This window comes from Malaya genurostris, chromosome 1, assembly GCF_030247185.1.
Source record: "Malaya genurostris strain Urasoe2022 chromosome 1, Malgen_1.1, whole genome shotgun sequence".
Classification (NCBI taxonomy): Eukaryota; Metazoa; Arthropoda; class Insecta; order Diptera; family Culicidae; genus Malaya; species Malaya genurostris.
In genome coordinates, this window is record NC_080570.1 from 11,943,044 (window position 1) to 11,966,163 (window position 23,120).

General features: G+C 42.3%; 1 protein-coding gene across 10 annotated transcripts in view; it reads right to left on the reverse strand.

The window, feature by feature from the left end:
- The window catches only part of LOC131432572 (RNA-binding protein Pasilla), a 187,381-nt gene that overhangs the window by 131,864 nt on the left and 32,397 nt on the right, over nucleotides 1-23,120 (reverse strand). The window contains exon 1 of one of the 10 annotated variants that reach the window (XM_058598919.1): nucleotides 3,321-3,726. The exons of 3 other annotated variants lie outside the window; for them this stretch is intronic. The gene's annotated coding sequence lies outside the window, so the exon portion shown is untranslated. Of the gene's footprint in view, nucleotides 1-3,057; nucleotides 3,113-3,215; nucleotides 3,776-23,120 lie in introns of those variants that run through there. 6 more of the 10 variants (XM_058598932.1, XM_058598960.1, XM_058598994.1 and 3 more) reach the window with 6 other exon arrangements.

The following is a 23,120-nucleotide window of genomic DNA, read 5'->3' on the forward strand; positions in this document are numbered from 1 at the left end:
ACCCAGGTCTAGAATCTGAGAACAGAACACAGGTGCAGCATCTAAGTTCAGTTCTAGAATTCATATTTAGAATACGATTTGAGAATTCAAATCCACAATCCAGGGCATATATTCAGATCTAGAAACTCGGTCCAGCTCTCTAAAATTCAAGTCCAGGTCCAGAATTCAGGTTCAAAATCAAGATCCAGAATCCAGATCAAGGTCCAGAATTCGGGACCAAGTCTTGTTTCCTGGTCCAGAATTCAGCTCCGGAATTCCGGACTATAATCCAGGCTCAAAATCCCAGTTCAAATCTAGAGTTTAAGTTCAGAAATCAGGCCCAGAATCAAGATCCAAAAATCAGGACCAGGTACAAATTCCAGAGGCTGGATTCTGTCCAGTTCCAGATATAAAATCCAAGTCCGCATCCATAATTCAGAGGCTGAATTAGGATCCAAAATTTATGTCCAGAATTCTGATTTAAAATCCAGGTCTAGAACCTGAGAACAGAACACAGGTTCAGAGTACAGGTCTAGAATCCAAGTGTTCTAGAATTCAGATTGCGAATACAACCTAAGAATTCAGTTCCACAATCCAGGGCATAAATTTAGGTCTAGAATCTTAGTTCAGGTCTATAACCCAAGCATAGTTGCATAATTTCAGTAATTCAGGACTAGAATTCAGGTTGAAAATTCAAGTCTAGGTCCAGAATTCAGGTTCAAAATCAAAAGATCTAGAATCCAGATCAAGGTCCAGAATTCGGGACCAAGTCTAGTTTCCTGGTCCCGAATTCAGGTCTAGAATTCAAGTCGAGTTCAAGGGTTTCAGGATTAGAATAGAGATATAAAATTCAAGTCCAGATCCAGAATTTAGATTCCGAATTTATTGCTGTCATAGGACTGAAACGTAAGCTATAATTTCGCTTCTATTTATAGATTCGCGTGCTTCCAACAGCTTCGCTTTTGCATCGATTGACCAATCAGAGCGATGCTTTCCCTTTGATATATCGCTTACTCCTTCAAAACCGTCGTCTATGGCAGGGAAATCCGATATGCCAAAGATTTTTAGCAGACAAAATAGGACACTGCTCGCCACTAACCCAAAATTTCAATCATTTTCTAGTTGAAAATACCTGGCTTGATACATTCAAATCGAATCTTAGAAATATTTCCAATCAAATAATGAAATAATATGAATAATTGATACAAAATATACTGAGCTGTAAGTGTTTAAAACCTGACCACATTTCCACGTGTATTTTTCCTTGAGTTTCTGATTTGCTTCAAATATATAGAAAATAAAGATGTGTTCCACATCAAAAACTTAGTTTGCCATGACTTATATTTGTACTGTTCCGAATCCAAACGTTCCCTAGAGAGCACCGTATCCATCTGTCAGCTGCGGATGTGTCACTCAACTTTGGAACCGTTGTCAATCTGTCAATCGTGTAGCTTTCATCGATTCGTGTCGTGACGGGATGGGTTTGAGGCCTCTGGGAGGTTCAGGGAAGTAATCAGACACAAACACACTTCTGAGGTCCGCTCGTTATCGCCATCTACATATTTCAGCGACATGAGTCCGTACTCGAATGGTCACGGATGCTTGCTTGGTCGTCGTCGCTTATCAGAGGGCACATTTCGGAGAATGGACACGCCGCTGCTCTTGACGCAATTCGAACGGAAGAAGAATGTACACACAAAAACAATCGCTTTAATGACTTTTTGCTTATCAATTCGTAAGCGCTCGCGACTCTACGAATGGCTGACTGGCAAAAGGTACTTGGCATTTTTGAAACAGTTGTTATCATACGTAGAGGTACGGACAAACACCCTACCAAAATACACAATGGCCAGGAACCAACCGTCGGTCGCAATAATCTAGGACACACACTGCGATGACCTTTATTCGTTCTCGCCTACTGTGGTGTGCATTGGAACAGCCGGATTCCATTTTCGTTTTTTTTTTTGGTTGGTTGTTTCGTTACGTCAGAACCCGAACACCCTTATTCTGAATAACGTCGTATCGTTGTTTCGCTCGTATTTCATTTGTATTCCCCATAACGCTAGCAAAATCAAAGGTAGCTATGATTCGATCGTCGCCCTTATTCTGAATAACGACGTATTGATTTTTCGATCGAATGTGGTTCGATCGAATCATAGCTACCTTTGATTTTGCTAGCGTTATGGGGAATACAAATGAAATACGAGCGAAACAACGATACGACGTTATTCAGAATAAGGGCGACTACCAGAGCGAGCATAAACACAGGTACGACCGCGGAGAGAAACTTGTCAAAAAACAGCTGACTTTGGTTGGCCTCGTTTTCGTTTTTCCATAAGGTGGTGGTTACACAGGGCAAACCAAACGGACGGACGGACACGTGCGAAGCTCGTCGATATCGTTGGGAAGCCTCTCTCCTTTTCTCACTCTATCTTTCTCTCTGGCAGGGCACGTGTTCGTTGGTTTTTTTTGTTGAGTGTTACCACACACCTATACCTGCAGGGGGGACCCTTCCGGCGAGGGGTTTCGGTCGACTGTATGAGTGACGAGCGTTTGGGAAACCACGAAGAGGACGACACGTTGGCACAAAAGCAGAAGCGCCAGAAGGCTTGTGTGGGAGTTTGACGAACACTCCCACACACATTCACAGGCAGCAGTAGCAGCAGCAGCAGGATTCTGCGCTGAGTTCCTGCCTCGTCACACTGCAGGTGGTGGTGGACGACACCGTGGAGAGAGTGAGTTCCCAGTTTTTTGGCGGTGGCGTTTTTTTTCTGGACTTGCTTGCGATGATATGTGTACTAAATAAATGCCGCAATCAATGAATTATACAGATGGTTTCGATTTCGTGGAGGAGGGTACCAACCAACGCGGCAGAGGAACGGCGCCATTTGTCGTTTTTAAATTGCAAAACAATTAGCTCTTTCACTCTAACAACGCACCAGAATTTTGGGAGGAAGAATCAAATGAAAAAAAAAACAAAAGCTACTAGTTAATCGCCTCTGCGGTTGCCAGTCACACATTCTAACTCTATTATCGATTTCCACCGCAGCAGCACTGCTGCTCCGGTGGTGCGCTTACAACAGCCTACTGAGCCTCCGTCCGGAGAAAGAAAAAAACTGTCTACGTCGACAATTCCCGGTGGCTGCTGGCTGGGGCTAACAATTACTGCTCTGGGGCACACATCGTCGTCACTCGACTCGCACCAAGAGTCTGTATTCCCGGGCCACAACACGTACGCGTAGTGTCCCGTAATTTTCCGATGGAACCACTTTTTTCTTCCTTTCTTTCCATAGATTTCTACTACAACACACTGCGGCACTACCGGAGAGTTGCGCTCTTACACTTTGGTTCAGCAGCAGACGACGACGAGGAGGTGACACTTTGCTGCGTGTTCTGGTGACCGATGGAAAACTGAAACAACTGGACGAAACCGAATCGAACTTCGTCGCTGGCTGATATTCTTCGATGAGGTGGTGGTTGATTGATAGCGCAAAACACTGGATGTTCAAATGTCACAGCACGCACTAAAACTGGCCTGCCGATGCGAGGTTTCCAATTTCAAGACATGTGTGAGAAGAGTACACGGACCGCAGCAGGACTACTGTCAAACCTGTGTCTCGGATCTACTTGCGAACTGGAGGCGATTCTCGTCGTCGACGTCGTCGTCGTCGTCGAATGTGTGTATGCGACACGGGCAACGAACAACCCTAGTCCCCATTCGGTAGCCGTGGGTGACACTGCGCTGCGACACTCGCGGATGGTCCCAGCGCCAACCAAGCTCACTCGCTCGCGCGCTCTCTCTTTCTCCTGCTGTCATTCTCGCGCAGGCAGGCAAGCAGCAGACAGACCGCAACATCATCAGCTGGAACGAGAGCCGCAGCAATTCATACCGCATACACTTTGGTGGCGTGGTGAGTGAGCGAGTGAGTGCGGTACGTGAGAGACGGTGAGAGAAAGAGAATCATGTTGGCGCAGAGCGTCGGGAATTTCCAGTTTCCATGCAATGTAAATGGGGGTATGCAGTCAAAGTTTGCTCAGGTGGAACTCACGGCACAGTTGTCATAACCTGGTGATTTTTTCTCGGTGACTTTGTGTGTTTATTTTTTCTTTCTTTCATTTTACTCGTAACATTACACAACAACCTGCACTACCGCACCCGCCGTCAGTGCTCTCATAACCCCCCGTAGAACGATGAAGCAGTTCGGAACTGGCCAGAAAAGTGGAAGCACCCGCACTGCAAAATCCAGGCTTTTGGTGTTTCTCTCTTTCTCTCGCACTCTTCCGTGCTTGGAACACATCGCAAAATCTGTTGAGAATCTGTGAAGGCAGAGCAGCAGCAGTAAACACGCATCACACCGTTTTTTTAGGAGGTGGCTGCGATTCCGCTTGTTTCCTTCGTCTGACCTACCTACCAACCAACCAATCGTGTGTCCGGGAGGTACTACATTTGCATATTCTCGTTCCAGTCAACTGTGCTAACAAAACAATAAATATAACTTTTAGGTGCTTCATTTCGATGTTGATCTCTGCGGAAGACTCATTTTCAACTCGACGACCAAAGCTTGCTACGTTTTTTTCTTTGGTTTCCAAACAAAAGTAGAACAGGACCTGGTTGGCTAGCAACAGCAGCAGTCCTGACCTGGTCTTTTATAACAAACAACTTAAGACGTTCGGGTAGTATTATGGCCCGTTACCTAATCGATGTTGGCAAATGACCAACTTGCAAATAGAGAATCGATCGCAAAAAGGGTCACCTGCAATCAGAATTCGATTGCGTCATTGTCGGCCGCCGGCCGGTCCGAGTACGAGATGCATGGCATCTCAAAGGCTTCCTTCTGCTTTCCTTTGTGTTGTTTAGTCGGCGTGGTTTTTTTTACTAACGGGACATCAAAAACAAGTGACACGTTATTACGTGTCAGGTGTCAAGCGGATTACTAACTGTGCACCTACTCCTCCTCCTGAAGCAGTTGAGGGTCGGTACGTGCAGTGTAATTACACTGTCCCAAACTGCCAATTGTGTCAAAAGCAGTCAACTTCGTTCCAAGCGCGTCTGCTTGCGTCATCTTACGTAAGCCCAAGCACCGTCGACACACGACAACCGGAACGGGTTAACTATGCAAATCCATTAAATTCAAATGAGACTCCCCCAAAAAACAAAACCAAAACCAAAAAAAAAATCGCTCCGCCAACGAAAACGAATACGCAATTATTGCCCCCCACGGCGACGGCGGCGGAGGCACTCTCGCTTTCGATATTAAATGCAAAGTTTGCTTTGGAGCGGAGGTATCTCGTCATGAAACAGGTGCTGTGCTGTGTGCTGTGAGCAGGTTCCGGCGAGGGGGTAATCATCGCACATTGACATTGAAACATTTTGAAGTTTTTGTTTCTGCTTCTTTTTTTTCAGTTGTCGTCATTCGACAGCTCCTTGCAAACTTCATGTACTTCATGTTTGACGACCGTCTTTGAAGGTGTTTTGGCATCCACCCCAAAAATGGCGAAACAGGTTCGCTGCTAAGTTTTGATTCGCCTCGAGCGCTGTGGGTTTGTTTTTTGGGGCTAAACTGTTCGAAACGAGTTTTCCTTCGTCGGGAGATAAGACGCTTGCAGAATAGTTAAGCTCCGGCTCAAGGCTAAAGGTGGCTGCCCTTACGGAAGCAAAATCCGAGCACGGCTGTTGGAGTTCCGATTCCAGGCAGGGGTTTGTCAAAACGCATCTAGTAGAAAGTGAGTTAGCTTCATTCAGAAACTTCCAAAGGCTTAATTTGACAGTATCCATAAGCTGGGAAGCATCAGAAGCTCATTTGCAAGCTTCCACTAGCTTCATTTGAAATCTTCGAAGAGCTTCATTTGGAAGCTCCAGGGAGCTTCATTTGGAAGCATACAAAAGCTTAATTTGTAAGCTTCCACGAGCTTTATTTGGAAGCTTCCAAGAGTTTAATTTTAAAGCATCATTTGGAAGCTTCCAACAGCTTCATTTGGAAGCCAGGAGCTTCATTTGAAAGCTTCCATGAGCTTCATTTGGACGCTTCCAAACGCTTAATTTGAAGGCTTCTGAAAGCTTCATTTGGAAGCTTCCAGGAGCTTCATTTGGAAGCTTCCAAGAGCTTTATTTGGAAGCTACAGGGAGCTTTATTGGGAAGCTTACAAATGCTTTATTTTGAAGCTTCCAAGAGCTTTATGTGGAAGCATCCAAGAGCATCATCCGAAAGCCTCCAGGAGCTTCATTTGAAAGCTTCCATGAGCTTCATTTATTTGGACGTTTCCAACCACTAAATTTGGAGGCTTATGAAAGTTTCATTTGGAAGCTTCCATGAACTTCATTTGGAAGCTTCCATGAGCTTCTTTTGGAAGCTTCCATGAGCTTTATTTGGAAGCATCGAGGAGCTTAATTTGGAAGCTTCCAACACCTTAATTTGAAGGCTTTTGCAAGCTTAATTTGGAAGCATCCATGAGTTTCATTTGGAAGCTTCCAACAGCTTGAAAGCTTAATTTGGATCTTCCGGGAGCTTCATTTGGAAGCTTCCGGGAGCTTCATTTGGAAGCTTCCTAGAGCTTTATTGGGATGCTTCATATGAAAGCTCCAGGAAGCTTCATTTAGAAGCTTACAAAAACTTTATTTGGAAGCTTCCAAGAGCTTCATTTAGAAGCTTCCAAGAGCTCCATTTAAAAATTTCCAAGAGCTTCATTTGAAAGCTTCCATATAGAAGCTTCCAAGAGCTTCATTAGAAAACTTCCAGGAGCTCCATTTGGAAGTTTCCAAAAGCTAAATTTGAAGGTTTCTAAGAGTTCTTTTGAAAGCTCAATTTGGAAGCTTCCAGGAGCCCCATTCAGAAGCTTCCAAGAGCTTAATTCAGAAGCTTTCAAGAGTTGCATTTGGAAGCATCCAAGAGCTTCATTTGGAAGATTCCAAGAGCTTCATTTGAAAGCTTTCAAGAGTATCATTTGGAATTTTCCAAAGAGTTAATTTGAAAGCTTCTATGAGCTTAATTTGGAAGCTTCCAAGAGCTTCATTTAAAGACTTCCAGGAGATTTTTTTGGAATCATCAAAAAGCTTTATTTGAAAGCTTTCAAAAGTTTCATTTGAAAGCTTCAGGGAGTTTCATTTGGAAGCTTCAGGGAGCTTCATTTGAAAGCTTGCAAAAGCTTTATTTCGAAGTTTACAAAAGTTTTATTTTGAAGCATCAGGGAGCTTCATTTAGAAACTTCCAAGAGCATTATTTGGAAGCTTCCAAAAGCTTAAAAAAGAAGCCTTTGAAAGCTTCCAGAAGCGTCAAGCGGAAACTTCCTGAAACGTCAAGAGCAAGCTTCCAAAATCTTCAAGAGGAATTTTCCAACAGCTTCAAGAGGACACTTCCAAACGTTCCAAGGGGAAGATTCCAAAAGCTCATAGGGAAGCTATCAAAAGTTTCATTCAGAAACTTCAAAGAGCTTCAATTGAAAACTTCCAGGAGATTAATTTGGTAGCTTCCAAGAGTTTCATTTAGAAGCTTCCATGAGCTTTATTTGGAAGCTTCCAAAAGCTTCAAGAAGAAGCTCCAAGTGAAAGTTTCTAAAAGCGTCAAGAGGAAGCTTCCAAAATCTTCAAGAGGAAACTTCCAAAGGCTCCTAGAGAACACTTCTAAAAGTTCCAAGAGGAAGCTTCCAAAAGCTCAAGGTGAAGCTTTCAAAATTTACGAAGGGAAGCTTTCAAAAGCATAATTTAGAAACTTCTAAGAGCTTCATTTGAAAAACTTCCAGGAACCTTAATTTGGAAGCTTCTAAGATATTGATTTGGAAGCTTCAAAAGCTTCTAGAGAAAGTTTTCGTATAAAGCTTTTGGAACCTTTAAGTGTCTAGGAAAGCTTCCAAAAGCTCCAGTAGGAAGCTTCCAAAAGCTTCAAGAGAAGGCTCCCAAAGACTTCAAGAGGAAACTTTCAAAAGCTTCAAGGGGAAGTTTCCTAAAACTTCAAGGGGGAGTTTCCATAAGCTTCAAAGAGAAGCTTTCAAAAGCATCAAGAGGAAGCGCCAAAAGCGTTTAGTGGAAGCTTCTAAAAGCTACTAAGAGGAAGCTTCCAAAGGCCTCAAGAGGAAGCACGCAAAAGCTTCCGGAGGAAGCTTTCAAAAGCTTCATATGGAAACTTTCAAAAGCTTCATTTGAAATTCTTGTGAAGGTTGCAATTTCCTACTTCGCCAATTTAACAAAATGGTTGATTGTCAATACTTTTTTTTCAGTACATTTAATAAATTCTATGCTAAACGTACCGAAAAAAGCTGTCCAACGATACCCGGAGAAAACAAAAATCATTGCAACACAATTCATCAATCATTTCACACAATATTCGTTCGGTTCACCCACCAAAATTGATACCAATTAATTCCGCTCCGACGGACACATCGCTTTTCACACATATGGAAAATAGTAGTCGATGTCGACAGGCACATCCCAATATCAGTGGCCGCCGGTGCAAGGTTCATACAAAAAAAAGAACAAAGTTACCAAGCAACCATCCAGCGCGTCAATAAATAATCACCATCGAAGGCAGCCGTGCCGTGACCGTGGCCAGTGCATGATAGTGGCTGGTCTTCTTTCCTTCGGTGGAGACGATTTCAGCCTTCCGGCACTCGGAGCGACGCTTGTGACATCGCGATGCGGTTCCAACCGAACGCGATGACAGTCAGTTACATAATTGAGTTGCGCTTTGGCTACCAACCACCATAGGGCATATGATGATTGGATGAGTTTTTTTGAAAATGTATTGTGTATGTATATTCAAACGCCCGGCGGGCTGTGATTTTTCGAGCGCGAGTGTTTTGTTTTTTTTTTTTGGTTTTGGTTTGTTAATAGAATCAATTGGAAACAATTGGACGCAAAGTTGGTGTGCTATCCGAGAGACGCGGTGTGAGGCAGAGGGGGCTGTGCGCATCCCCCACGGATAGAGAGCAGCACAGGGTGTTGCCATCGGTGATGATACGACGCAGGCAGGAAGTAATTCATACAGTTTTCATTGAGCGATTGTGATCTGCGATGGTGTTGGCCGCAGTAGGCCGTGTTATTGGCAGAGATGGAGAGAGCAGTGAGAGGAGCGAGCAGACGAGCGAGGGAGACAAAATGTTGTTTTTATTAAGTGGTGGGTTTATGTTTTTTTTTTTCGTTTGACAGTTCGGGCTGATGGTGGTGGGTAGTTTGTTAACGTTTTGGAGCGTGTCAATTATTATGCAGGCAAAAAGTTTATGCCCCCCAGTCAAGGATGGTTATTTTCAACGGCTTTGTTTGTTCTGATAAGAAATCCTCTGAACGTGTAATTAACACTTTCGAGTGAATTTCAATTCAGTCTCGTCGAATTGACATCCCTCAGCGGAAAAAAAACAAATACCAACACGAGATTTGTGAGTATCAGTGCTAAATTAAACGTAATATTTTTGGTAAAATGATTGCCTGACATCACGTCAGTCGACCTATCAGAATAGGCAATTACACAGGCTTTGCTATTGTTATCTTTGCCCTAGCTTTCCGGCTAGGCCTTGATGGTGGTTGAACACGGCATCAGAAAACCGAGATGTTAGCAGTCATGAAATCGAATCTAGAGGACAGTCAACGAGTTTAGTTTGTGCGTGTATTCAAAGGTTATAACCAGATTGTACGAAGTTTTGTAACTTAGACGCTCAATCATTAAGGCGTTCGGTATTTTTAAAAACATTTTTTCAGTTGATAACCCTTTCTTAAACGATTCTATTTACGCACAACCGGAGTAAATCTACAACGAAACAGAATCATACGGAAAAGTTGATCATTCAATGGAATCCCGAGTAATTATCACATTCAAATCTCTTCAAGCTTCCGGTTCGGAGTTTTCATATTTTTTTTAATATGAACGATTTTCTGCTGGATTCTTTTGACAGCGGATTTATTCGGCCGCTTTTCAACTTCAACAGTGGATAAAAACAAATATTTTAATTTCAACGCCATTTACAACATACAGTAACCCTGAAGAAGACGCAAACCGCTAGCGTCGAAACGTTGGGCGTTAAAACTGAATTATTCGTTTCAATTCATTATTGACTGAAAAATCGCCAAATGACTCAACGTTGAGTGTCTTGAACAAAAATCACAGATATGGACAAGCCTACTATTGAATTTCATTTGGTTCCGACCTCCGGTTCCGGAGTTATAAGGTAATATGTGAAAATTAGGTGTACCTTATGATCAAAAAAGAACCGGAATTTTCATTTTAAAATTACCGCGCTTGTCCAATCGGTAAACTCTTATTCTTATATGCGTCAAAAATCTCAATTTTCTCGGCAAGGGCTTCACCGATTTTCACAAACTAAGATTCAAACGAAAGGTCTTGAAGTTATTTAATATGTTCATGAATATTCTATTCGGAATCGACTTCCGGTTGCGGAATTCGAGTGCGATAAGCCGAAAATTTTCCATTTCAAAAGTACTTTTTCTCAAACGATAGCAAAAATAAGTACAAATCTAATAAAACTGACTGATAAACATTTCTAGTTTGCAGAAATTATTAGTTTGTGGCCATATAAACTTGATTCGGCACTAATAGTTCCCCATTTCCTGTTCCGGAAGCACCGAACTCCAAAAGCAAAACTCACTTCGTTTGCTCAGCGGCGCTTGAACCAATTTTGCCAAAGCTTGCTTTTAATTGAAGCTCATATTGTCTCAAAAACTACTGCGAAATTTCATCCGGATCTGACTTCCAGTTCCGCAATTACAGGGCGATGAGTGCCAAAGCTTTCAAACCGCCACAGAAAATGACGATACAAAACCAGAACGCACCGGTACGAGCTGACACGGAAGAAGAAAACACAACTCGCCTTTACGAACAATGCACACAGCGGACTTTGTTCAATTTCGTACCCGTTATAACCAACACCGAAGCTGATTACTTACACATTTTCCACAGATATAGCGTGATCAATTTTCACAAACTTAGGTTCCAATTAAAGGTCTTATAATCCCATACAAAGCTTGAGAATTTCATCCGAATACAACTTCCGACTCCGGAATTACAGGGTGAAAGAGTGTTAAAAATTGTAACAGATCGGCTGAAAAGTTTGTATCGTTTCTATGAGAGGGCGCCACTAGAATTAAATCCGTACCATTTTCAGTAAGTACCAACCTTCAAAAGATACGTGTATAAATTTGACAGCTGTCTGATTATTAGTTTGTGAGATATTGCATTTTGAGTGAAGCTACTTTTGTTATTGTGAAAAAAAAATGGAAAAAAAGGAATTTCGTGTGTTGATGAAACACTACTTTTTGATGAAAAAAAGTACCGATACCACCGATACCAAAAAATGGCTTGATGAGTGTTATCCAGACTCTGCACCGGGCGAAGCAACAATTCGTAAGTGGTTTGCAAAATTTCGTACTGGTCATATGAACACCGAAGACGATGAACGCAGTGGACGTCCAAAAGAGGCTGTTATCGATGAAAACGTGAAAAAAATCCACAAAATGATTTTCAATGATCGTAAAGTGAAGTTGATCGAGATAGCTGACACCCTAAAGATATCAAAGGAACGTGTTGGACATATTATTCACGAATATTTGGATATGAGAAAGCTTTGTGCAAAATGGGTGCCGCGTGAGCTCACAATCGATCAAAAACAACAACGAATTGATGATTCTGAGCAGTGTTTGGAGCTGTTATATCGAAACAAAACTGATTTTTTTCGTTGATATATAACAATGGACGAAACATGGCTCCATCACTTCACTCCGGAGTCCAATCGACAGTCAGCTGAGTGCACTGCACGCGATGAACCGAACCCAAAGCGTGGAAAGACTCAACAATCGGCCGGTAAGGTTATGGCGTTTGTATTTTGGGATTCGCATGGTATAATTTTCATCGACTACCTTGAAAAGGGAAAAACCATCAACAGTGACTATTATATAGCGTTATTAGAGCGTTTGAAGGACGAAATTTAAAAAAAAAACGGCCTCATTTGAAGAAGACAAAAGTTTTGTTTCATCAAGACAATGCACCGTGTCACAAGTCGATGAAAACCATGCTGAAATTGAACGAATTGGGCTTCGAATTGCTCCTTCATCCACCGTATTCTCCAGATTTGGCCCCCAGTGACTTTTTCCTGTTCTCAGCGCTCAAGAGAATGCTCGCTTGTAAAAAATTTAGAAGCAATGAAGAGGTAATCGCTGAAACTGAGGCCTATTTTGAGGCAAAGGACAAATCGTACTACCAAAAAGGGTATCGAAAAGTGGGAAGATCGCTATAATCGCTGTATCGCCTCTGATGGCAATTATGTTGAATAATAAAAACGATTTTTTGCAAAAAAATTGTGTGTTTCTATTGAACGATACGAACTTTTCAGCCGAACTGTTAGCACATCAAGAATTCAAGAATTGTGGAACTGAGATTTTAAAACAAAATTCTAGACCTGAATTCCTGGAGTTTGGAATGCATTCTAGAACTGAATTCTGGAAATACATCTGAGTTAGTTAGTTAGTTCAAGTTCAAAAGTTAGTTAGTTCAGTTTCAGAACACAGCTTCAAAATTCGAAAGCTGAACTTTGAAACTAAACTTCCGACCGGAATTTTGGAACTGAATTCTGGTCCGAAACTCAATTTCAGTTCCTTAATTCAGTTTCAAAATTCAGATCAAAATCCAGAATTCATTTCTAAATTATAGTTCCAAAGTCCAGGTCTAGAATCAAAAACCCAATCAATTCCAGATTTCGATTTCGACACCCAGACTTGAAGTCAAGTGCTGAAGCCGAGACAAAAATGCGAAAATTTTCTAATTAGAATCTATCAGACTGTAAACTTTCACTAAACCGATTATTTTCACTTCTGATTTGCATATTTCAACGGATAGTTCTTCAGACAACATTTGGAGCTATTAGCAGGACTAATTTTGCATAATGTTCCCCATCGTTGTATTTTGCTCCAATGCAAACGACCAGCAGCAGGATGGTGCAATCAATCTTCTTTGAAGGAAAACAAGCTCTCCACCGTCCCGCAATTAAATCAATACTGAGCTCTAGCTCTTGATACTGGAACTGAAACTGAGCTCTGGACCTGAACCAACCGGCTTTACTTCCTGCTCAGTCAATTGCGTCAACTGGCTGGAATGAACGAAATATATCACGTGTTAACCTTTTATACTGTCCCAGGTCCTAGAAAGGCGTCATGAGTTTTCTTCTTTGATATTCGTTGAAATCAAACATTTGAGAAAATTTTTATTTGGAATTATTTGTGATTATGTCATATAAATGGAAATTCTCAATTCGGACAACAATGAAACGGTTTTTGAAAACTTTAATTCGAATGTAAGATCATATAGTCTGCTGTGCATTTTTTTCCTGATCCGGCTTCCGGTTCCGGAGTAACGATGTAAAATGTGTAAAAAGGTAAAAAGTGCATTTGGTCACATACTAAGATTCAAATGATAGTAGATTGCTGTATATACTAAGCATGTCTTGTACTAGTTCTACCGTCTATCGTATGGATTTGTGTTATATTCAGATGTGAAACATTTCGAAAAGTCACAAATTCAAAACATATGCAAATAAGAGCTTCGATTTAGCTGGGAATCACAAAGTGAACCTCGAAATTGGTACCAACGAGACACATTCCTCAGTGTTCGTAAGTTCCTAATTTTAAAACCATAAGCTTCACTTTCTTCTGCACTTCACCCCGACGACAACAGTATCAATGGCGAATCCTGGCCCCTCCTTGACCGGTTTGGCAACCGACCATTGGTATCATCATCATCATCGGTTGCATCGGTCGATTTCGATTTTGATTGTCGTCGGCGATTAAAAATAGTTGGCCCCACTGTCACAGATTTGTTGCTATTGTCATCGTCGTTTGTAGCAGTGTCATGTATCTCCGTTTGCACTTGCCCGCTTACCCGCCCCGATCGTCTTTTGTTTTTGTGCATCGTGTTGTTTTTTCTCTCTCTCTCTCTCTCTCTCTCTCTCTCTCTCACTTCTCGCTATTCGGAAACAGTTTCGTTCTATCGATTGTGACCTTGTATTCTCCCCACTGTGACAGCATCAAAGCAATCCATTTTCTGAATCACACACACACACAGACACTTCGCCTGCAGTTTGTAAAGATGGCGCTCCGAGTCGCGTCGTGTCGAATCGCGCCGGTTCAATTCGTTCGGCTTGTGATCCACTCAATTGTTCCAATTGACCATAATCCGTTCAGCACCAGCGTCTTCGGTGGTGTGATATTTTCAAGGACAAACCGTGCTGATTAAACAACTTAACGTGGCGTTTTCTATGGTGTGAGTTGAATTGATTTACGATCAATTACGCTATCAACCACGGCGACTTGCATTGCAGCAAAAATTGTCGCGGTGAAAGAAAAGATAAACATTTCGGCTCACATGTGAGGTGACTAACTAACTTCGGGCGAATGCGAAACGATTGCCGGTTGCTAGGCACTGCGCCGAGCACAAGAACCAAAATAAACACATCATTTTTATTGAAACTTCCTTAAACAACAGAGCACTGCTGCTGCTGCTGCTGCTGGACGAGTGTTGGCTGGCCAGTACGCAATTCATCGCGTGCTTCGGAACGGTTTGGTAGCTTTATAGCATAAATAACCAGCCATAAAGTAGTTGTAAACAATGTTTTTTTGGTTCGCTCTCAGGCAATCGTACTTTTTTTTCGTTCGTGTTCCGTCGGTGGCGAACGTTTCGCAGTGATTTGAGGGGAACGGGGGAAAGCACACAGCACTCAAACGCGAGAAGACCGAGAAACCGATGCAAGGGAAGCAGCTTCTTCGTAGGGAACGGTTCCATCGTACCAAAAAGGGTTTAAACTATCGTTTGGGATCCGAATTCAAGCTCTGGGCAGCCGGCTGCCGAGAGTGTGGCACTGTTCCATATTTTAAACTTTTAGTGTTTATATTGCTCACGATAAATAAACCAGAGGTGCGATTGTGAATCGAAAAACCGAACACCGTGAATTATAAAATTTGGGTAACAAAATTAAAATTGCGATTATTTTGTTTAAACTGTGGGAACTATCTTAATAGCAATACGCAATGCAAAATTATCAAAAAAACGTGCTTAATCCACCTAGCAGTGAGATGATATTTTTTTTTATCATCCGAATGTGTTTTTTGCATGAATATTTTTCGGTGTTTTAGTTCTCATGACATTAATTTAATGACCGTCGTTTCAAGCGGCAATAGAAAGTTCTATTTACTCATTACCCTATAATGTAGAAACTGCAAATCGAATCGAATTTGAATTTAAAAGTGTAATAATCGATTGAACATTTAATGATATTATTTACGGTACTTCCAGAAGAGGAACCAGCATAAACGAAAACGATTCGTATGGCCATAAATTAATATGACGAATAAATTGCAATAGCTTTGAATTCAGCTTTGAAGCTTTTTATTATTGTCATAACAGTTCGGCTGAAAAGTTCGTGTCGTTTAATAGAAACACACATTTTTTGCCAAAATTCGTTTTTATTATTCAACATAATTGCCATCAGAGGCGATACAGCGATTATAGCGATCTTCCAACTTTTCGATACCATTTTTGTAGTACGATTTGTCCTTTGCCTCAAAATAGGCCTCAGTTTCAGCGATTACCTCTTCATTGCTTCTAAATTTTTTACCAGCGAGCATTCTCTTGTGGTCTGAGAACAGGAAAAAGTCACTGGGGGCCAAATCTGGAGAATACGACGGATGAGGGAGCAATTCGAAGCCCAATTCGTTCAATTTCAGCATGGTTTTCATCGACTTGTGACACGGTGCATTGTCTTGACAAAACAAAACTTTTTTCTTCTTCAAATGAGGCCGTTTTTTTTTAAATTTCGTCCTTCAAACGCTCTAATAACGCTATATAATAGTCACTGTTGCTGGTTTTTCCCTTTTCAAGGTAGTCGATGAAAATTATACCATGCGAATCCCAAAATACAGACGCCATAACCTTACCGACCGATGGTTGAGTCTTTCCACGCTTTGGGTTCGGTTCATCGCGTGCAGTCCACTCAGCTGACTGTCGATTGGACTCCGGAGTGAAGTGATGGAGCCATGTTTCGTCCATTGTTATATATCGACGAAAAAAAACGGTTTTATTTCGATATAACAGCTCCAAACACTGCTCAGAATCATCAATTCGTTGTTGTTTTTGATCGATTGTGAGCTCACGCGGCACCCATTTTGCACAAAGCTTTCTCATATCCAAATATTCGTAAATGATATGTCCAACACGTTCCTTTGATACCTTTAGGGTGTCAGCTATCTCGATCAACTTCACTTTACGGTCATTGAAAATCATTTTGTGGATTTTTTTCACGTTTTCATCGGTAACAGCCTCTTTTGGACGTCCACTGCGTTCATCGTCTTCGGTGCTCATATGACCAGTGCGAAATTTTGCAAACCACTTACGAATTGTTGCTTCGCCCGGTGCAGAGTCTGGATAACACTCATCAAGCCATTTTTTGGTTTCGGCGGCACTTTTTTTCATCAAAAAGTAGTGTTTCATCAACACACGAAATTCCTTTTTTTTCCATTTTTTTCACAATAACAAAAGTAGCTTCACTCAAAATGCAATATCTCACAAACTAATAATCAGGCAGCTGTCAAATTTATACACGTACCTTTTGAAGGTTGGTACTAACTGAAAATGGTATGGATTTAATTCTAGTGGCGCCCTCTCATAGAAACGATACGAACTTTTCAGCCGATCTGTTATATATGATTATATGGGAGATGAATGTAGCAAGTGCCTTTAAAAAAGGGGGTGTAACGGTTGTAATGGCATAACTCCGAAACTACTGAACGGATTGCTATCACACTTGGCACAGATGCTATTTGCTCTTCAGAGATGATCATTAGGGCACTTTCAGGGTGGCGAGTGTGTAGCAAGTGTCCTTAACATGGGGGGAGGGGGTTAATGACAAAATTTATATAATTTGAAGAGAATCCACACTAGAAGGAGGGGTTTTTGAAAATAAATTATAATCTCCCATTTTCTGTAAAACAAGAGAGTGGTGAGAATTTCAAGCTCGTAGTAGATAGTATTGTTGTTGTTAATTTGAATGCAACGCAATTTTCTCTAAATAATTTCAAAAGATCTGGTTCCATTTTGCTGGGGAATTCAAAGAACTAAGGAAAAATAATCTTTGTCTGCCTATGAACGCCTATTTTGAGGGTGAGGGAGTGTAGCAAGTGAGGGAGGGAGTTTCTAGCAACTAAGTGAGGTTCACAAAAATATTCACAAGAGGGAAGGGGAATTAATATTCTCAACATTGCATTGATCTCAATTGACGAAATCATACAACCAAGGTGTATTTTGTATGTAAATTGAGAAAACTGTCGGCACAAGGTGATGGTAATAAGTTCACAACAACGTTTGTATAAACTGAATCGTTTTTATATAGGGTTTCCTCCCTGGAGAACGACCAAAATGGGTAAAACCGGGGTGAAATAAACGATATAAAAAAGTTATTCTATAGTCTAGATATAGAGAGCCTAAGATGATTAATATCGGATAATCCATATCCGAGAAAATCGAGCGGTAATCAGTTTTGACGTTTACGTCACTTATACCATTATATCACCGGAACCGTAAGTGACAGCCATTGGAACTTCAAACCTGTTTAATGATCACAGAGTAGCATTGAAACGAGCCTAACTTTGTTGAAATATTATTTCCGAATCAGACAGTGATACTGATAACGATAAAGATTTTTTTTTAATTCTAAGTAAAGCTAAAATGTATCATCAAAAACCATTCCTTTCAAAATTCATTTCAATATCTACAATAATTATGTGACATGAAAAGATAATACTGACTAGTTTTATTTACTTTGAATAAAATAAAATTTGATTATTTCCACCCCTGAAATATACAATAGGGATTTCCAGAAGTTTTTGTACGAGCGATTGGTAGATCGTATCATTGGTTTTTAGAGTAGCGTACGATTCAGTAAAACGCGATGTTGCGTCGCACTAGTTTTACTGGCGACACTGTTTACCAACACTGCCTTCTGCAGATAGTTGGTGCTACCGTTCATAGAATTATGTCAGTTTCTCAGGCCCTTCTGGCAACTCAGTTTTTCATTTTATCTTCTCGCTCTGTTCACAATCATCAGACCAGTCAGTCTCAAATAAACCTGCATTAGAATCGGACCGTTTTTGATCTATCATAAAGTCCGAAGTGTATCGAACAGCAGAAGTGAAATACACTAGCAATAATCAGTGAATAAAGTGACTCAAACGTTAAAATAGTGTAGTTTTTTTATTGGCAAGAGTCCGCCAAGGTTCATCCAGTTGTGAGTTTTATCAGTGCAGCTGTTTGTTTGTGGCTGTTCGTCTTCTGCTCCTTTGGCTGCTTTGGTGACCGCTGTGGCTGTTTGCAGAACCCGTTAGTTGCATTGCTGTTCGCTACCGGTGTACTGCAGTGCGAATGCAAGTAAGGTCGACCGACAAATAGCTGCCGTCGCTTCGCTGAAATATCCTGGTGAGGATTTAATTAAACACAACGTAGGGTCCCGGCTAGCGCCAACATATTTTGGTGCCGTGACCAGGATTGATTCGGACCGCGTCATTCTGCTGCAGCCATTTTGCAATTCGGAGCCAGGCGTTGGATGGAATTTCGGATCTTTGCTGCTTTATATGTACAAGGCCTAAATGATTGGGCATAAGGTAACGACCTGTCCAGTACATTTCGTGGGTATCGCAGGTGCCTTTTAGATATTTTTTCCTTTGTTGCATGTACGTTACACGTTCCTGTAATTGTTCGTATGAACAATTGTTGCCATTATTCGCGGAGTTTGCATTGTGTTGGCCACCAAGCGCCATTATTCCTTTGTAATTAGGTTACAATCGCTCCATTGTTCACTGTGGCGTCCCTAGCCGTGGTGAATACCATTAGCCGCGCGCCATTTTGTACGCTACTGCTGCTGTGGTTCCGGCCGATTACTGGAAATCTGTTCTGCGGTTCATCGGTTCACTGCACATAACCGGATTTTGTTGCTGAAATTTTTACTGGATTTCGGAAGCCGTCCCGGGCTTTGAAATCTCAAGTTTGTACGGACTGTACTAATTCAAGTTCCTGTTGGCTGAAATATTATACAAGGCACATTTTGCCTTGAAAAAGGTGAGCCTCTTTCCAAGTTTTTACCACCCTTCTTGTGGGTCTACTGTGGTCTTTTGTTCTGCAGGTAACTTTGTATAAATTGGACCACGTTTCGCGTTACCAGCATACAAAATGGCCGACGACCAACAAAGGAAGAGTACGTTGCTGCGAGGGACGAATCGCAGGTACCTTTGAGGCTGGAGTACATCACCAGCGTTTGGAACAATTTGGAGTCAGTTCAAGCGCAACTGGAGGACAACGAAACAGATCAAGAGGGTAAGGCGGAGCATGCTGCTGTGCGCGCTAATTTTGAGCCACGGCTTTTTCAAATAAAGGCATCTTTACTTTCTATGCTGACTCCTCTTCCTAACGATCGTAGCCCTCAACCCCCGCGTGTTTCCTCCACTCTCTCCGGCATCAAACTGCCAACAATTTCGTTGCCTGAATTCGATGGCGACTACATGCAATGGCTTCCGTTTCACGATACCTTTTTGGCGTTGATTCATTCCAACTCTGATGTTCCGGATATTCAGAAGTTTCACTATTTAAAGGCAGCTGTCAAGGGGGAAGCTGCTCAGTTGATAGAATCGATTGGCATTAGCTCCGCAAATTATTTATTGGCTTGGCAAACGTTGGAAAGCAGGTATTCCAACGATTATTTACTGAAAAAGCGTCACCTACAGGCACTATTCGATGTTCCGAAGATGAAGAACGAGTCCGCTGCGGCACTTCACGGGTTGGTGGACGAATTTGAACGCCATACCAAAACTCTTCGACAACTGGGAGAACCAACCGAGCACTGGAGCACGATTTTGGAGCATCTTCTTTGTACCCGCTTGCACGACGATACAGTGAAGGCATGGGAGGATCATGCGTCGACCGTCAGCAATCCGGATTACAATTGTCTCATCGATTTTCTTCAGCGCAGAACACGAGTTTTGGAATCCATCTCAGTGAATCATCGAACACCCGATACGCAGTCTACTGCCGCTTTATCAGCTCAGCCGTCGAAGAGATCGTTTCATTCCCAGATCCGTCTTTCGTCTTGTGCCTCTACAGCTAATTCAGCAGTGACGGATTCTCTTGAGAAGTGCATCCTATGCAACCAGTATCATTTGTTGATGCGATGTCCGCGCTTCAACCGACTTTCATTGAGCGAACGCCAGCAGTTAGTTAATTCCAAACGTTTGTGTCGCAATTGTATGAAGTGTGATCATATTGTCCGTCATTGCCAGTCGAGCTTTAATTGTCGAAAGTGTAATCGTCGTCATCACACACTTCTGCACCCTGAGCATCCCAACGGATCAAGCCAAGTCAGTCATGAAAGTGAGCCTACCGTTCCAGCTAGTCCAGTTTTCAATTTTTCGCAGTCTAATGGATCTTCTACAGCTGAATCTTTTAAGCAATCCACTGTTACCGCCACCGAGAGTCCCAGAGTTGAAGTCAGTAGTGCAGTTCATCAACCACGTGAAAGCGTTTTTCTTCTCACAGTGATCGTGAAGGTTATCGACGTCTTTGGTGTAGAGCATCTTGCACGGGCACTTCTTGATAGTGCATCTCAACCGAACCTTATAACCGATCGTATGGCACGAATTTTACGTCTTCAAAGGCAAAAGGTGAATGTAACTGTTCAGGGTGCCGGCAAACTTTCCAAGCCTGTGTGTGAATCCGTCTTCGCTCAGGTTCAGTCTAGAAAAGGAGATTTCTCATGCAATGTAAACTTTCTGGTAATGGATAAAGTTACGGCGAACCTTCCATCACAAAATATTTCGATTGCAGAGTGGTGTATTCCGAAGGATTTGTTTCTCGCAGATCCATCCTTCAATGAAAGTCAACCAATTGACATGGTTTTAGGTGCAAAGCATTTTTATTCGTTCTTCCCGAGTGCTGCTCGTCTGCAGCTAGACAAAAATCTCCCTCTGCTCATTGATAGCGTTTTCGGTTGGATAATAGTCGGATCAGCAAGCCAAGTTTCTCCTACACAAACCCCCGTGTCAACAGCAAACGGCATGGTCATTTCGATGTTATCGTTAGAAGACAGTTTGGAGCGTTTCTGGAAAACTGAAGAGCTGACAACGAAAGACAACTACTCTAGCGAGGAAAGACACTGTGAATCCTGTTACCAGTCAACTGTTTCTCGAAATTCCGAAGGACGCTATATCGTTCGATATCCCAGAAAGCCAGACTTCAACGTGATGCTGGGTGAGTCGAAGAGCTCTGCGCTACGACGGTTCGAATTACTTGAAAGACGTTTGAAACGAAATTCAAATCTCAAAGATGAATACCACCAGTTTATGCGAGAATATCTCTCCCTCGGCCATATGCGATTGGTTGAAGCGGACGACGAAAACAATTCCCAAACTTACTACCTGCCGCACCACCCCGTTTTCAAGGAAGCAAGTACCACAACCAAAATTCGAGTCGTGTTTGACGGATCAGCGAAAACTTCTTCCGGCTTCTCTTTGAACGAAGCTCTCTGTGTCGGTCCCGTGGTGCAGGACGATCTATTGACCATCATTTTGCGCTTCCGAACCTATCCGATTGCGCTCGTCGGTGATATCGCTAAAATGTACCGGCAAGTACTTATTCACCCAGACGATTCTGCTCTTCAACGTATCCTTTGGCGTTTTTCTGATCAAACACCAGTCCAGACATATGAACTACTCACTGTTACGTATGGTCTCGGTCCGTCTTCATACCTAGCAACTCGTACACTTCAGCAACTGACCGAAGACGAAGGGATTTCTTACGCGTTGGCAGGAGCTGCTATTAAAAAATGTTTTTACGTAGACGACTTCATAGGTGGAGCTCAAACCATCGAAGAAACAATCCGTCTACGCACCGAACTGAGCGACTTGTTGCACAAAGGAGGATTTACACTACGAAAATGGACTTCTAATCAGCTCGAAGTTTTGCAAGGTCTTCCCAATGATGAGATTGGTACTCAATCTGCTTTACATTTCAGCCCTAACGAGACAATTAAAGCCCTTGGTATTAGCTGGGAGCCTGAAGCCGATCACCTTCGTTTCGACTCTCAAATTCGATGTAGTAATGAACCGCCAACCAAGCGCACTATTCTTTCGGATATAGCAAAACTATTTGACCCTTTAGGACTAATTGCCCCCGTTGTAGTTCGAGCAAAGATACTGATGCAAGAGTTGTGGCTGCTATCGTGCGGATGGGACGATCCTGTTCCAGAACCTATTAAAACCAAATGGGAGAAGTATTACCACGAATTGGCGAATATCTCCGAGCATCGAGTAGACAGATACGCGTTTCTACCTGACTCTGTTGTACAACTGCACACATTCGCAGATGCATCCATATCTGCATACGGTGCCTGCACATACGTCCGCTGTGAAAGTAAAGGGAAAGTAAAAATACGACTACTGGCTTCGAAGACACGCGTCGCTCCGCTGAAACGAATAAGTATTCCTCGTTTGGAGTTGTGTGCGGCAGTACTAGCAGCCCATCTACATGCTCACATAAAGAAAGCTATCGATGTAAACGTTTCAGAATCATATTTTTGGTCTGACTCATCTGTCACTCTGCACTGGCTACGATCACCACCGAATGTTTGGCCTACCTATGTGGCTAACAGAGTATCTGAAATTCAGCAGTTTACACATGGTTGTCAATGGAAGCATGTTCCCGGATGTGAAAATCCTGCTGACCTGGCTTCACGTGGCATGTCGGTTGACGAGTTTTTGAAAAACGATATTTGGATCAGCGGTCCCAGTTGGTTATCACGTCCACTCCAAGATTGGCCAGAATCAATCCCACCAAGTGTTTCACACGAGGAATTGGAAATCAAAACTACCGTCGCAGTTACTCAAATAACGCCAACAGTACATCCCTGGTTTCTCCGTTGGTCGTCATACGGCCGTCTTCTTCATGTCATTGGGTACTGCATGAGATTCGTTAACAATACCCGAGCTAAAATACGCACGCAGCCGCCCACCTCGCCCGAAGTTATTGTAGGCCGTACACTTACCGTAAATGAGCTTGCCAAGTCCAAAACGTTCCTCATTCGGTTGGCGCAGAATGATGAATTTGTCGCAGAAATCA